This window comes from Rhyacophila brunnea, unplaced genomic scaffold, assembly GCF_057557595.1.
Source record: "Rhyacophila brunnea isolate RB1 unplaced genomic scaffold, BYU_Rbru_1.0 scaffold_23, whole genome shotgun sequence".
Classification (NCBI taxonomy): Eukaryota; Metazoa; Arthropoda; class Insecta; order Trichoptera; family Rhyacophilidae; genus Rhyacophila; species Rhyacophila brunnea.
In genome coordinates, this window is record NW_028232893.1 from 23216724 (window position 1) to 23234828 (window position 18105).

The following is an 18105-nucleotide window of genomic DNA, read 5'->3' on the forward strand; positions in this document are numbered from 1 at the left end:
AAGCCACACGGACGCTGCGTCGCGAGACCGCTGTATTCCGACTGCGAGCGAAAGTGAGAACGCACCGCTGTTGCGTACTCACTCCCACTCACAGTCGGAATACAGCGGTCTCCACGTACGCAGCGCCCGTGTGTTTTCGCTCTAAACAGTTTTCACGATAGTTTAAAATACTCACTATCGGTGCAAGTAAATCCATGCAGGTGTACAGGAGCTATCGTACTAATTTTACTTACCTACTTAAATACTAATTTATGGTGCTGACAGTAATAGAAATCGTGTAGGTCTGCTTTTGAAGTTAAATAATTATGTAATTCAAATTTTCTCACCGCAAATCATAATGGCAACTAATCACATTCATTTGCAGTCTAGCTTTAATAACTTCCAATATGTAGTACGGTAAAGTACTATGGCATAATTGAATAAAATAAATATCGTATGTAGATACCTACCTAGGTACTATAGTTTGTGGGGAAATAATTTTTTTGCAGCATGTACTATAATTTTGTCAAACGGGCGACTGTAATGACCATAGACTAATATCAAAGAGGTATTATAAAAATGACACTTATTATATATATTTTTTATAAGTTAATAATAATTTGTAAATACGCTTTAAAAGCGACCAATTCAATTTTAATGAAGCAACGATTTTTATATGAACATTTTTTTTCAATAAAATGATATAGAGTTCGATCTTATTTTTTAGAGTATTTTTTTTATGAAAATTTCATCTGGCAACTCTGACTGTATATATATATATATATATATAATAACCTCAAACTGTCAAACTCAACTATCAACCGTGTTGTACAAAAACTGACAACACGCGCGCTGCAGCGTTTACATAAGGTTATTTTGATTTTCCAATTAACATTTAACCAATTTTGGTAAGAAAATATGATTTTTCACCGAAATCTAATGATGTTGGTACCACTGTTTTACGGTGACTGGAAACTTCAGAGACCGCGCGACTAGCATGTCGCATCTCTTCGCGACCGTTTTGAAGCTGAGAGATTCCAGTCTCGCCGTCAGCGAGCCGCCATTGAAATACATTAGCTAGATACTGGCTGGAATTTTAGTTTCAGTTCCGACGGACATAAGTTGCGCCGTGGGAGGATGGCCTTAGTCGCCGTCTTGCCGTTTACTCTGGTCTCTGTGCGTGTCCGACGCCGTAAACGTAAATAGTACAAGTTAGTGCAAACTGAAAATCCATACTGAACTCCGTATTCCTTACTCCATAGATGGATAGTGTCGTAAAAACTATCACCACTCACCAGCGCTTCAGTCTCCTATGCTGTTGAACAGATTAAGAAACTTTCTATATAGAGCACAGATTGAGGTATACCTAGTCAACTCAAAATTTCTTGGCTGACAAAATGTTTTTGTAAGGTGAGTACCTATCCATTCCACTACTTGTGATCATAATTCACGTATTGTATTAGTGGATCCGCTGGACGAACTTCCTGGCTTTATGCTTCCACGCAATTATAGCTGTGTCTGAACCGAATCCCGTGTAGGCATTCCATGCCTTGTGTCCTTATATTATGGTGCATAAGTTTGGCTTGAAAAAGTCCCACCTTGCGAGTGTGGTGAGATTGGAATAGTGTCATGAGAAGGCATGCATGTTATATCACTCCACGGAACACATCGTAGAGCCATCTAACATGCATGCTTTCCCCTGAAAAATTTCATCCGTATACCAGGGCAAACCGGAAGCTATTGCATGGATTGACGCCTTGCCGGTTACACTGTACCCTGTTCAATGTTTTTTTTTGTTTTTAATATCTTTTTCATCAAGATTATCATAAATGGAAAAGTTATAGTACTCCATATAAGTAGATAGGTAGACAAAAAACATGTCATATTTTTAATGTAGAAATCACTGACTGTTTTCCACACCAATTTACGTAATACAAAGCAATAACAAAATATAGGTAGATAGGTATATCATTATCAATGTCCTGTCCACGTGCATGGATTTACTGGCTACAGTAACGTGTAATCAGTGTTGCCATATTTTTCTATGCTGATTATAGTACAAAGGCGTAAAAATTATAGTATTTCTGAAAAATATATAGTACAGGAACATTTTTCGTCTTGAATCCTTTTAATTTATAGTATTTTGGTATATTTGGCGTAAAATTATAGTATTTTACATTTTACGCGGAATCAAAATTATAGTATTGTACTATAATTATAGTACTATTTAGTACTAATTATAATACTCCGTTTGGACGTGTATGGATTTACTGCTGACAGTATGTATTTTCACGGCCATAACAAGAAAATGAATCTGTATATTACACGTATTATCGTGCAAGATTGCATGCATGGATCAAAAAATTTCACCGGCTACTGAATTCTCACGTAGTAGTTGCAACTTGGATGATATCAGCGCATACGCAGTAGAAATATAGTGGCGAACCTGACAGAGAAAATACGAACCACACTGCTCAGAGAATTTTGATGTTTACCGATTTTCACAATCTTATTATAACAAACAACAGTCTTGCAACTTGCATTTTCTTGTTATGGCTGCGGTAATACGTACTGCCAGCAGTAAATCCATGAACATGTAAACGGGCTATAAAACACAATTCGAATCGATTGACAGGAAGAAAATGTATCGTCGTCGCAATTCAGCCGTCAATAACAAGAAATGTAGCGTATCGGCATTATAGCCCACATGCTTGGAATTGTCATGAATAGAACCAAAGACAATGTAGGTATATTGAACCTTTACGTAAATAAAAGTTCATTATGTCATTAGCCAGCTATTTCCACCATTATAAGACCCGGTCGTTGAATTCTGAGGGTGAAGGGAACAGCAGAATGTCCGGAATAGTCCCCGAGGAAATTTATTAGGTTAGTTGGTCAAGGACGTTTGAGATCTAAAAGTATACCATGTCACAAAGCCCACTGCAAGCGGCAGGCTTCAGACCATTATCGACTCTTTTGTTCCTCAAAAATACTGTTTCTACAATCCAATAATTTTTCTCCCTCCATTGGCTCCATTAGAGTACAATTTTCCATGGAAAAATCCACCTACCTCTGTTGGCCATTGATGTTTGCGGCTGTCATCGACTGAATCGTATTAATTTTTCATAAATAATTAATTGTTGCGCAGTATAAATTATTGGTGTAACATTAATTTTTATTCCTACATTAAATAATGTGACTTCCAGCCTTTTTTCATGTGTTTTTTTCGACAATATGGAGTAGTATAAAATTACTGATTAGGTATAATATATTATTATACACCTATTAAATACAATTTTATTTTACTTTAGGTGCCGTGAAATTTAACACTGCTGCTCTTGTAGGGAAATACTCCAAAGTCTCCAAGAAGGTTGGTAATAATAATTATAATAATATGTATTAGAAGCTAGTTTTGGCTGTTTCGTAGTGATTCATCCAAATAACCTCTAGATATTATGATCCCCCCATTTTGAAGCGGGCCCAAAATGAGGATCATTGGCGCTCACTCAACCCCTTATTAACCGAATTGCTGCCAAAGACGAGATATATTGTACATCTTGTCAGTGGCACACCCAGGATTTAATATTGGGGGGGGGCCAAAGAGGAGAATGTACATTAGTCCCATAGGCTCTTTTTCTTCTTCACAGCCTAATTTCTCGTTGTCTATTGCACTCGGTGTACCTACACCATGGTCCCCACATCCTGAAACGGGGCCTCAGGCTAGGATATTTGGCGGGCCCCCTACCTACCGCTAAGATTAAAGGCAGTGTGAAACACTACATTAACGTTTTTCAAATTGTGTTTTAGTTCAAATTAAAGGTACTTATACAGTGAATTATTGGCGATTTTCAATACATCCACTTTAATAATGGAGCTGTCGAGAATCCACACATAATAATCAAAAAATATATTGCACAATTATATAAGTAAAATAATAATGTTAAAGCTAATTTATGATGTGTGTTTATCTCACTTATCTGGTCAACTCGACACGCCGGGCCCCCCACAGCCCGGGCCCCCAGGCTAGAGCCCTGTCAGCCCTCCCCAGCCATGACCTAAACCACTCTGGAATTCGGGTGGACAGCGAGAATTTTTTGACAGTTCCATTAGGGATTGGGTTTCTAAAAAAACCTGACATTAGTGTTTCGAAATTTTTGTGTTAGAAATTAAAATCTAAGAAATTGTTCTTAAAAGGGTGCTGGAGAATTACAAATCATTTTTTTGCCAGTGTTTTTGTTTGTCTAAGCCCAAAGGTTTATTGGCTTTCAATTTCAGTGGTTAAAATCATTATGATAATTTTCATGTTTGGAGGGTGTCAGGGCCCCTTGACCCCCTCCCCTTTGTGCGCCACTGTAACCACCTCACTTCAGTGTGAAAAAGCAAACATTCGTACTTAGCTTCAATAGAAATGCAAAGTTTTTTTTTTAAAAATGCCTGTTTTTAAAGGTCTGGATTTGATGAAATTTACCATATTGGTCTAGTACAGGTTTTAGCACTGCGGTAATGTTTTCGAAACTATAGATTCCCTGTGTAAATAAAACAGTGCGTAGATATAATGTTAGGGTTTCTTGTCTTTGCGAGGGTAACAAATCCTTTAAATGAGCCTGACATTGACGGAGCACCATCCATACAAATTCCTCTATGATATTTTAGATTTTTCTAAATACTTATGAAGAAATAGAATCAAAAACATCTTGTCATGTCGTACGCTCGGTGAGTTCTTTGCAGCATAGATTTTGTTTTCATTTATGAAACGAAAACCTGTGAGGCCAACGGTAGACGCGTGCGATCGATTCGGCAACATCGAAATCACATTAGATCTTTCATCGGCTTTCATAATTTCACGAAGGACTTTTTCGGTTTTCGCTATTTCGCGGATTTTCCTGCTTTTATCATTATTTTCGCGGTGCACTTGCAACAAGCCAGTGGTGCACCGGTTAAGAACCACTGGTCTAGAGCCACAATATTTATGCTGAATTCCACCGAAAAAAATGTTTAATATGTGATTTACACCACCACCGACTGTGGTGGGCATGGCCCCCACATCATGAATGTTTGGCGGCCCCCCTTACCTATCACCAGGGTTAAGGGGAATGTGATGTTCTACAGTAGTTAATTGAGTTAGCATTTACTTGGTAGAATTCCATTTTACAAGAAATGAAAATATAAATAATATTCAATTCTACAGGTTTTTTTAAAAAGGTTTGTCGATAGCTATTTCGGTTGTAACACCATTATCAAGACTCGATAATGGTGTTACAACCGAAAAAGCTATCGACAAACCTTTTTTTAATAACCTGTAGAATTTAATATTAATTATATTTTCATTTCTTGTTCTACAGTAGTGTTCCCAAATGGTATTCCGTGGATTTATCTAAATTGTTAAATAATTCCCTTGAATTCTTGATTTGTCGGACCTCATATCATATTATCGATCGTTATCATACTATGAACCACTGGTCGCGACCCCCTCTTGTGGTAGCCAAGTAGCATTCGACCCTTCGATATTGGATAAATAACCATTTTTATTTTTCTAGAAACACTAAAAATAATTGTAATATAAAATGATACACGTGAATTATTATCATGTAGTTACATATATCATATTTTCATCATACTTCATATTTTTTATGTTAATTTTGATGAAGTAATAACATGCGATTTTTTTTATAATATAACAAATTTCTGGTGTGTGTTTATCTCACAATTAGACGAGCCGCCACGCCGGGCCCTCTTAAGCCCGGGCCCCCAGGCTGTAGCCCTGTCAGCCCATGGTGGTGGGTGTAGTCGTACTTTTCGCCGAATTTTTATCGTCGATTTTGGGTTTTTTAATAGTGAAGTTCCAAAATATTAATTGAAAATGGAAAAAAAAGTATTATTGCATTTAACTTATAGGTACACGAACCTACCCAACAGAACACAGCCTAATTTCTCGTTTATCGGACTTTTGTCTATTGCACTCGCTGTACACCACTCCGGAATTCTGGTGGACACCGAGAATATTTTGACATTTCCATTAGAGATTGAGTTTCTAAAAAAACCTGACATTAGTGTTTCGAAATTTTTGTGCTAGAAATTGAAATCTAAGAAATTTTTCTTGAGGGTGCTGGAGAATTTCAAATCATTTTTTTGCCTTGTTTTTATTTGTTTAATCTATTGGCTTTCAATTTCAATGTTTTTGGGGGGGCCAAGGCCCCTTGCCCCCCCCCCCCCTGGGTGCGCCACTGCATCTTGTTAGTACTTACCTAATTATTCCATCTAATGAAATAATTTAAAAATAGGACACCTACTGACATTTATCCAAATTTATCTTAATCTATTAAGAAAAATTGTTTTCGGATACAACAAATAAAGATGTAATTTAAAAAAAACGGTGTGTGTACTTATGTACGCGCGTTAGAAATTATACTTCTTTGGCGTTACAAAACAAAATAAGCCGTTACCTGAGTCTATTAATATTACAGTGGACTAGGTTGATGAAAACGTACGCGATTCGTCTGTGTCTCATATAGCACATAGTAATTGTAATTTAATTATTATATTGGACCAAAACTCATCTTTGCCATACAGCGGTTATAATCGATTCAGAAGTGCCCATGATGGATTAATAAAAATCTAGTTTTAATATATTTTTTGAATTATTTACCAACTCAACATTCACAAAATTTATTTATTTATTGATATACTAGCTGACCTGGCGAACTCGTACCGCCTCTGAATCAAGAAATCTTGCGTTGACTTATAAGCTGAATTTAATTCAGTTTTTATGAATACTCAAAATTAATTAAGTTCAATAAATGTGCAAAAATCAAATCAAAATGAAAAGTATTTTAATTACATTGAAATGAATGTAATTCACGTGGCAGCAAGGCATTTGCTTTATTGAAGCGAATAGATATGATTCGCGTAGCATTGTTGCACTACTTTCTGTTAAACTATTTGGTGGATGGCTTGCACTCGGGTCGATTCCCTTCATTGAAGTAACTTGTGCTATACGACATTTTCGTTTTGTTGTCAAGTGCGAGAACGAACAAAGTGGATGGTTTGCCGACACGTGATCATGCTACGTACAATTTTATTGACCGTGAGAGAAACATTCATTTTTTGGATTCAGGCCACAAACATTCAAGGATTGGCCTTGTGATTTGTTGATCGTGGTTAGCAATGATGTTTGGGAACACTTTGTTGATGAGGTCGACCTTCGTTGAGACGAAATTGCAAAAATTCAGGGGAAACGAAATCAATCCATTCGATTCGTCGACAGGAACACGGCCGTTACCGATAGTCAGCAATTGCTTGGAGAAATCTTTGGCAGATGGATCGTTTAGCAATGCAACGCATGTTTGTCGTCAGCTGAAGTTTCTTCACATAGCGCCACAGAGTCGATGATTTGAGGCAAGGGTTTATTTCATCGGCAGCGGTCTATCTTGGAATGACTGGTAGTGTTTGGCGGAAATTGCCAGATAGTAGAAACATTGCGCCTCCAAAACATCTTGATCGCAGATCTTTCATAGTTCGATTGAGTGCTTCCAATGCGCGTTTGTGCGCCATTGTGCATTCATGCCAGGTGATGATTTTACTTGCTTCCAAACCTTTGGCCGTTGCTGAGTGTTTCCTAATGTTGCATGTCGGTTTTTGAGTCGTTTGAAGGTTTAACGGCAATTTCAACGCTGAATGAGCCGTTCAGCATCCTTCTCGCAACGTGGCCGCTATCCCGGAAGAAGCAACTGCTACATCAATTTCGGATCTCGCACGAATAGTGGCGAAATCATGAACATGAGGAATGTCTTCCCAGTTCTACCGGGCGCATCGAGGAAAAATAAGCCACCATTTTCATCATCAATTGCCTTCATTAACGTATCGTACACTTCCTTCTGTTGGGGGTTCAACAGTGGTACATTCGTTCAAACTGATTGGTTCGATGCATCTCAATCATATTCACGTTCACGTTACAATTCTAGATTGAAAGAGTCGTTTATTCCACGATGTGGCGTTGGCATTCATAACTTGACTAACAAACTGCCGCACATGAGGTAACACATGTCTTCGATCAAAAGCAAAGCCTGGTTATGTATCTACCTACTCATTCACCCCGAGATCGGGATTCCCTGAACTGCACGAATTCAATGTGAAATGTCTTCTGACATGTCATCCTTGTACTTGTTTCACAGTTCAGGTGGATTCGATGGGAAGCATGTCGAAATAATGTGCGTGTCTGACTTGGAGATGCAGAAACAATAATTACTTCAGCGAGTGTCATTTCCCAATGAGTATCGTTTTCAAGTAAATTGAGCCGTTGCCATGCAGCACGAAATATTGGGCACACTACACCATTGACAGTTTGAAGTGATTCAAATGATGTCGGCCCACGAACATTCACCGCAAGTAGAAGCATTCGTCATTCTTCGGATGAACTGTGTAAATGCGACCAAGAGCATCAGCAAAACATACATCCGTATGATCAGGAACTGCATCGCCTTGCTTCCGACATTGAAATTTCTTCAATGAAGCGTTCCAAGTGTAATAACGTGGCATGTCAGAGTAAAGCAACGCTCGTGCAAACGGATCGCTTTGGCAAATCGAAAAGAAACTGGTCAATGTTGTCGCTGGTGGTGTTTCAGCACGTTCAACAACATTCTATGCATTGAAATAAATTCGTTGACCATTCTCCAGATGCACCGCCAAATGTACAACGGTGTGATGACGTTCATGAATGGGGAATAAGAAAATACACCAAATCGCTTCATCGACCAACTTGATAGTGCGTGATTTTATCGTTGGTATTGGGAGTTTGAACACCAAAAATCGCCATATCGCTGCCTTTGGTGACATATTTGCAGATGTATTTGATGGATTGCAATACTCCACGTTGCAATGCGCCTTGAATGTTTTGGAAAGAAGTGGCAAATACAGAACAATCCAAGTGTTGTCGACCACGATATCGTTTCCTTTCACTTTCGTTGTGATGGTTCTACCGTTATCATCGGGTGATCGACGCCGATATAGTGGATAACCATCGTTCGCAGTAATAGTCTCCGCCGTCAAATTTTGTGGATAACGCTTGTAACACTTGCCGTCGACCATGCACGGTGATGGGGGGTTGATGGCGCCGGTTCGGTGACAAAACAGAACACGACAAAACAGAACAACGATAAATATAACTATGACATTTTAGGAAAAATATAAATTTAATATTGAAATTGCCCTATCTCTATTATGTTGATAGATTTTTAATAGCAGAGATTTTCAATACGCCATAATAAATCAAATTATATCCCTAATCTCTGCATTACTAATCGCTAGAAAGCCTCAAATAAAGTTAACTCGGTGTTGCCGGCAAGCTTAGGATGGGTTTGGGTCGAAATCCCGAAAAATAATTAAGATAAAAAAATGCTTTTTTGTCTCCTCAAAAAATTGCGCAATCGTAACTCTTATTTCGAATTGCGCAATTTTTACAAAACGTATGATTTTTGACTCTTGTAAAATTTGCGCAATTCAAAATAAGTCTTACGATTGTGCAATTTTTTGCAGGAGAGACAAAAAACCATTTTATTCGTGATTTTTGATTTCGTCCGGCACCCCGTTTATTATTAGCTAGTGCTAATACAGTTCGTTTTGAAGTTATAAAGAAATAGTATGAAACACTTAGTAATCGAGTGGCAATAGTCGTGCATGATTATCAAAATCAAACAGATAAATTGAGGTATTTACGCCAAATGGCCAACATACAGTGATTACATTATACAATTTTATATAAATGCATTATTTTCAAAATAACGGTATTGTAAAAAAAATGAAAGTATATATTATTTATACCTTGATGATTTCACTTAAAAATTGTTTTATTTTTTAAATATTTATATTTAAGTATATGACGTACAGTATAACCTCGTTTTTACGTGCCCGGTATTCACGTTTCCCGGCAATTGCGTGTAATTTTTTCGGTCCCGATGTATTTCAGTACATTTAATACCCGCATTTACGTTTTTCTTTCCCGCGATTTACGTCGGAAATATTCAAAATATACAAGTTACGCGCGCTTCTGAAGAACTGTCTGATGAAGACGAGGTTGATATTCCAACAAAAGAAGAAGCAATGAGGTTCACCGAGGGTTTAAAAACCTACTTTACAAACTTTGCTGATATCCAAGATGACACTTTTAAATGTTTATATAGTCTTGAAAGAGAATTACATAACAAAAATGCAACAAACTAATATACATATGTACATGATTTTTTCAATAAAAATTTAAATTGAATATTGTTTTTTAATAAAACGTTATTTTTTTAGAAACATAAAATTTCAATGTTCTTTTTTTCAATACCCCCCTTTTACATTTTCCCTCCAATTAGGTTTTTTTTTCCAGTCCCTTAAAAAACGTAAAAGAGGGGTTATACTGTATTTCGTTTAAAATTTAATTAATAAATAGATTCCACAAAATTTATGTTTCATTTTTCCCCTGGCTGTTCTGTTTTGTCGTGTTCTGTTTTGTCATGTTCTGTTTTGTCGTGCTCTGTTTTGTCGTGTTCTGTTTTGTCGTGTTCTGTTTTGTCGTGTTCTGTTTTGTCGTGTTCTGTTTTGTCGTGCTCTGTTTTGTCTTGTTCTGTTTTGTCATGTTCTGTTAGACCAGTCTTGTTCAGACCAAATAGATGTCACATATGATGTCATCTATTTGGTCTGGTCGAATTCTTTCAACTAACCAAATAAGAATGTGTGCATGCGGTAAGCCTCGTTTTTGCCATTAAATCGAATACATCCAGCATCGAGTATCCCCAAAGACGCGATGATTAACAATGTAGTTCATCAGCGACAGGATTTTTTGTTTGAAGACACGTGCGGTGATGTCGTGCTGATCATTTGATGTTTGTCCGGGGAGTAGCAGTTGAACAATTTCTATCCATGTCGGATTGCACGTAAAGGTGATGAATAGATCTGGACGACCGTAATGATGAACATAATATTATGTCATTGCATATTGCGCATATTCATGCATATGATTGCATCGCGTAAATGAATATACTCATCCGAACGCAGTTTGGCTTGGTTCAACCGAATGAAAGTGAAGCACTCCGTCTCGATTTTGACATACAAAACGAACAACAAACGTCGAACAAAAAAAATCATCGAAATCAGTCAATCAGTTCTCGAGATATCATCAAAAAAGCCGCTCCATACGAAATGTATGAGAAAATGAAATTTCTTCACAATTTTTTCCCGTGATTTTTTCGATGTTTTAATAGTTATTCTGCTATTCAGGGCGGAGACAAATCCAACAAATCAATGATCATAAAAATCGGTCCAGCCGTTTTTGAGTTATAAATGGTGTAACTCGTATCGTTTTCAAGCAAATTGAGCTGTTGACATGAAGCACGAAATGTTGGGCACACTACACCATTGACAGTTAGACATTTCGACAATCATTCTTTCTTTTGTTTTTCTATTGTTTCTGTCATGTATCAGAGATGGCGTTGTACCTATACGGATTTAAATTTTTTGTGATTTTCTTTTATTTTCGAATGCGCGAGCTTCATCGTTCAAATTCATCGATATCAGTCAAAAGCCGTTCCATACAAAATATATGAGAAAATGAATTTTCTTCATAATTTATTCTTTCCGTGATTTATCCGATGTTTTAATAGTTATTCTGTATTCGGGCGGAGACAAATCCAACAAATCAAAGATCATAAAAATCGGTCCAGCCGTTCTTGAGTTATAAATGGTGTAACTAACCAGACTTTGTTTTATATATATAGATAATTTTACTCATATATAATACTTACATAAATATAGCCTCAAATCTTGATACATAATCTTTACAATTAAAAATAAATATACACTCCAATATAAATAAAGTTTTACGAATATAAATTAACAGTGTAGAATGTTAGTCTCCAGAAATTTGTTTATAAACATATATATTTGTTATAACACAATATCGGTTATGTTTACAACACATGCTGTTTACTTGGTTGTATTGAACGACTAAATAAATGACACTATGCGCATGCGCATGTACCCCTGAGACCGAAATGAATATAATCATAATAATAAATTATTAGTTGCATCGGCGCGCGCAACTTCGTCACACGCCAAAAATACACTCTGATCCGTTTCCCAAACGCACTTAAAGATGTATAACTTCAAAATCAATGAATTTCCACATTTTTATTATATTCGGCATGACAGGTATCTACTGCCATTTTTTTATGGCAGCCAAAAGGTTAAGAGGAAAACCATATCATTTTCATTCCGTGACAACTCATCCAGTACTAAAATCATGGTGGAAGAACTAATTAACCTTGAAATTGCGTAGATTGTTTATTATTTAGAATAGTTAGATTAATTATTGTTACCGACAGCCCTTACACGAAACCTTTTGCATCATTTTCTCTCGCTCGGTGTCGTTTTAACTATTCTCCAACAACACGATGTCGTCGATAACAGTTAAGACGTAGTCGCCTAAATATAAAACTTCTCAGTGACGTACCTGGCATGGCGGCAACGCATGTTTAAATAATGTATTGGCTATCTTTTTAGATGTGACTCCTTTTCTTCTCCGCAACAAATCAAAAGTTTACTAATAATAGTTCTAACATCACTCCTGAATCTGATCATTTTAGATATATTTTTGTTATAAAAAGCATCAATTTACATAAATTGATAGATCCGTACTCCACGGAAGCGTTGAATGAAATGTTAAATTTGGAGGCGTTCCTCATTTGAAAACGGAAGTGCGATCAACTGCACAGTAGAGGGGCTTGCTGGTTCACAGTTTTAACACATGGACAAGATGTTCTGGTTCGACAATGTGTAAATCATATTATTTTCTGTCAAAACAACCAAATTTCACACTTATGTGGTATGTTTATAATAGCCATATTCAATAAACACTTTCATAACCGCGTAACGCTGTCATTATTATCATATATTTGATAGGGAACGACTTGATACTTATAGGCACCTACCAAAATTTTATATACATTTTAACGATATGATTGTATTTTTAATTAACTTAGGTACCTACCAATTTTCTTCCGTCTTTCCTGTGTATTCTGGTAGCTTTAATTACATATTTTCCCATTTGCCTGACGAAATGTGGTGGTGTTCAAGATGTATGCAGCAAGCGGATCGAAAAAATGATAATTCCAGAAAATTTAATTAAACGCACATCCGCAAAAATAGATTCTTTTTCTTCTTTTGACCATGTCCAATCCTGAAAGGATTACATGGGGCTCTACAGTGTAAAGGTTAGTTTTTACGAGAAATGGATGTTGGATTGCAAATTAAAAAACAATGTGTGTGCTTGCCAGACCCAGGATTTGAACCTAGGATCCACGGCATTGTGAGCCGACGTGTAAGCCGCTCGGCCGTCAATAATAATCGATTCAGGCGATTGAGAAAATACAGTGAATTTTGGTTTTAGTGGAGTATCTTTTAAATATATTTTTCTTCCTAAAAAACCATTTATCCATAAGTTGAAAAAACGAGAAAGCAATATTATGTTTTAACGTCATCTTTATTTCAATGTATATAACTATTTTCCTTTTGTTAATTTCTCAAATGAAAATTTTCCAACTAGCTTTCATCAAGGCAAGATCGCCTTTCATTCACTTGAAGTTCGTAGGTTACTTCAGCTCTTAAACCATTTTTCCCTGCTCTCACGTGGTATAGTTTCCAATCCTGATATTCTGGAAAATTGGAATTCGTATGCACCCGTCGCAGCCATGATCTCTTGGATGAAAACTGTTTCCTAGTGTCATGCTTATCAGGCACCGATGGTGAGGGCTGTGCAGTTGGTCAAAGTACATACTGACAACGTAATGTAATATAGTTTTTTTTTTTTCAGATTTCTCCAAAACCAACTGCACCCTAGACCGGCAACATAAAGTCACCAGACAAATACCTTTACAAAACAACACACGCCTCTCAACACTCAAGATATAACATGAATATTAACAGTTTACCAACAGAAATATTAATTAAAATATTCACCTATATCCCACATTTCTTTATCGATAAGGTAGAACAAGTGTGTATCCGATGGAAAGAGGTCGCTCGATGTCCTGAAATTTGGAATCACAAATGGATTACTTACGCGTTTTCATATGAATTGCACAAATTTATAAGTAAATATCAGAAGTACTCTGATTGTATCAGATCGATTCAAATTCATAATCCTTACATACTTGAACATATCATATATATTATATCCAAATTCCCTAAAATTGATAGACTCATTGTGAGAGAGTGTATAATAGATGTTAAACTATTAAGGTGTATTGAGTCAATTTGTGATTTGAAAGAATTAACTATTGGAACCAATAATTTGTACAAGTATCCTTTCCCGTCTGAGTTAAAAGTTGATTTTAGTTGTTTTCCTCTTTTGAATTTTTTGGACTGTAATGTTGGTTTGAGTAACCAAAATTTTGACCAGCTTCTTATGTGTCAAAACCTTGCACATTTAAATATTACGGGTAGATATGTTACCGTATCCCAAGTAAATATCATACAATTGTTAATCCAACAAAAGTATAAATTAAAAACATTGGTTTTATGCACTAACGATTTATACGATGACACCGTATTGCAGTATATTTCGGAATGCAACAATATCTCCAAACTCGAATTACTTAAGTGTGAAGGGATGACGGATTTTGGTCTAAAATTTTTATGTAAATTACAAATGATACAGTCTTTGCATTTTTGTGATAATGATGAATTTACAGCGGAAGGCTTGATGGAATTCTTTTCAAACATGGTCAAATTAATGAGTCTTCACTTGGAAAAGATCGAAGGTGTCGACGTAGAAGTATTGGATGTTGTTGCCAAAAAGTGTCCTTATATAAAAAATCTAATACTTGAATCCTGTTCATCATCGATACACAATAAAAACACAAAGAACCTGATATTAGAAAAATTTTCACATGAAGTTTCTGTCTGTTTTAAAATTTTGTTCGTTTCTTCTGATTTTGATGATGACGAAGGTCATACTGATGATGATTTTTAGGACACCTTGTGGCATACTTGTGAAACATCAGGATGAAGGCAGTGGGTGGGTGGATGATTTACATTAGGCCAAAGAGACAGAAGTTAGCTGAAAGATCTGCCACTGGGATTGGTTGAATTTCATTTAATGCCACCATGCTCGAGAATAATAGTGTCTGTACACGTGCATGGATTTACTTGCAGCAATAGTGCATATTTTATCACGATAATAACTGTTAACACATAAAAGCTGATAACACGTAAAAGTACTGACTGTCTCGCCAATCTCATTCTTCAAGAGTAAGCGAGACGCGATGTTGTCAATTTATAGGTCGGGAAAATCGCTTAACCTCAAAATGAGTGCGCTGTGTAGTTTGCAAACAAATCCAGTGGCGGCTCATCCATATTCACTGCGGAACTGCAGCACCCCCAAGCAAATTGAGAAAAATGTAATACTATATTATTCATAAATTTATGTATATTATATGAAAATATCAATATTATTTAAGGCGAAGTCTTCACTGAGCCTTTTTTAAAGAGGCACTTAGCGGAAAAATACGAACCTTACAATTTGAGACATTTTTTTGATAATTTACAATTTCAACTGTATTAATGAATAAATATGTATCTGAAAACATTAAAAATAAAAATATTTTTTATTTTAAGTCAAAGACAAACTTACAATTGTAAAAAATGTAATAAAATGTGAATTTGTTCTATCGGTCCGCACCCTATTATTACATATATTTTATGGTCATATTTATTATTAAAATTTAGTTTATTAAGTTTTCTAAGCATCACCTAAGCGATTTTTGACTAATTAATAGTTTTAATATTTTTTATATCTATTTTAAAAAACATCGATTTTTATAAAAAATACTAGCTGAAGTACCCGGCTTCGCACAGGGTCGCTTCGTGGTTATATGTATCTTAGATATTTAAAAAATAATAAGAGGTAATTTTTTTTTTAATATTAAAATATCTGTGTTATACAATATGGCAATATGAAAATAATTCTAATAGGAGTATAGGTCAAACAAAAGACCACTAAATTAAAATCGAATCCAAACTATGCAAACCAAGGCCTGAACAAAAACGATGCATGAGTGCGAGTGAGAAAGTATTCGGCACCCTTATAATCTCTGCGACACGCGCTAGAGTAAGATAAAAGGTCTACATATGTTTTCGTTAGTTTCCAAAAGTATCGCCAACAAATCGTGGAGAATCGCTTCACGTAGCATCGTAGCTCGTGTTGCTAAATTGCTATTTTTTGTGTTAGACATAAAGTCAATGGTAAATATTTTTTGTTAATTAAGTAGGAAAGATGGTTCTGTGTGTTGTATTAAAATATGGTAGCCATACTGATAAGCAAGAATATGGTATTACGTTTCATAGGCAAGTTGATACATGTTCATGATAATTTATTTGTATATTATTATATATATTATCAGTGACCTAGTGTTTCTTTAAAATAACTTAAATTATGGATATCTTTACCTAATGGTTGCATTTTGACCGCTTAAAAATACTATATAACGTAAAAAAATAGAAAATTATATTTTAATTCTGAGCGTCTAGTGCGAGCACTTTGGGCGAGCACTACCGAAATGGTCTATGGTCTCGAACATTTGTAGACGAATTCGTTAGCTCGCTCACAAACCGCTATATATATATGTTCGAATACGCGCGTTAACATAATTTCACTCCTTACTTTAATTATAGTTTGACAATTTATGGCTACGGCCGTATGTTGTAGCTTAGCCACTGGGGAATGCCAAAAGAAATGGCGTATTTCAAAAAAACACTACCTTATTCTTAGGTCAATAATTATTATAAAGCAATCATTATTTATAAGATGTTTATCACACTTGAATGGTCAAAGACATAGCTTATAATAAGTATCTTTAGAATCATCTTCAAATGTGTTAATCTTGCCGATTTTTTGAATAATAAAATGCCTAATTCTTGTCAAATTTGGGATCACAGAGATTATCAATATAATTTTTTATCGTGAATATTTTACAAAAATTATCTCGTAATAAATTATACTAATGGTTTTATAAATGCGTTTAAAAATTAATAAATGTAAAAAATCTTAACACCACTGCACAGTTATGTACCGAAATATGACTATATTCTAAAACATTAGAGCGAGAGGTTTAAAAGAATACTATTTTATGTAACAAAAATACTTCATGCAGTCATCAAATGTTTAAAATAACTATAAAGGATAATAAGGCTTCAAAATTATATAAATAGATTATCTATAATGTTTAAGGAGTGTCCAGGATCATGGTTTGAAAATACAATAAAAACCCAATTTTGACCTTCGACGAGCATGTCCCCCCTTAAAATAAAAAATATTTTTATTTTTAATGTTTTCAGATACATATTTATTCATTAATACAGTTGAAATTGTAAATTATCAAAAAAATGTCTCAAATTGCAAGCTTCGTATTTTTCCGCTAGGTGCCTCTTTAAAAAAGGCTCAGTGAAGACTTCGCCTTAAGAGTGTAATAAGCTCGCCCGCGCACCAATACATCCAATGTCCAATAATATTATCATACACCGCGGTAGGTACTTGATTTTGCACAGTACAGATGCTCGAGTAGGCGAAGGAGAGGCGCGGGGAGCAGTGCTCGCAGCTGGAAGCCTAATCGATACTGCCGGTCTGACAGTCCGATTTCAGCATTTTCGTGTCACACGTGAGCATGCGCGCACAGCAAGGAAAGAAATATAGCTATAATGATTTATTAACATTGTTAAAATTTATATCTGCAAGCAATTTATGCTTTAGTTCTTTATTTAAATTATTAATTTAATTAATAATATATATTTAATTTTGATGTTAACAGTAAAATTTAAGTAAGCATTTTCTTGTTATACATACCATCAGCTGTAAATCCATGCACATGTAAATAGGGTATTATACTGCCTTTATGAATCGATTACTGCCGGCAATAGCATGCACATTAACCTTTTCTATGATCACAATATTACTATAGCAATATCTGACAGGCCGCAGTCTTTTTAGCAAAAATAAAACTTGATTAAAAGAATCGGTAATACCGATAATTTTCATAATTCTTCTTGGCTTTGTAATTCATATTTATTCAAACAGATGTCAGTGTGTTTAATTTT

At 35.5% G+C, this 18105-nt stretch overlaps 1 long non-coding RNA gene across 1 annotated transcript; it reads left to right on the forward strand.

Moving 5' to 3' along the window:
• The first annotated feature begins 756 nt into the window (after positions 1-756).
• Positions 757-15399, forward strand: LOC147069739 (uncharacterized). Its single transcript, XR_015071179.1, has 4 exons — positions 757-849; positions 1242-1389; positions 3291-3349; positions 13826-15399. It is a non-coding gene; the product is annotated as an uncharacterized LOC147069739 (long non-coding RNA).
• Positions 15400-18105: the final 2706 nt, after the last annotated feature.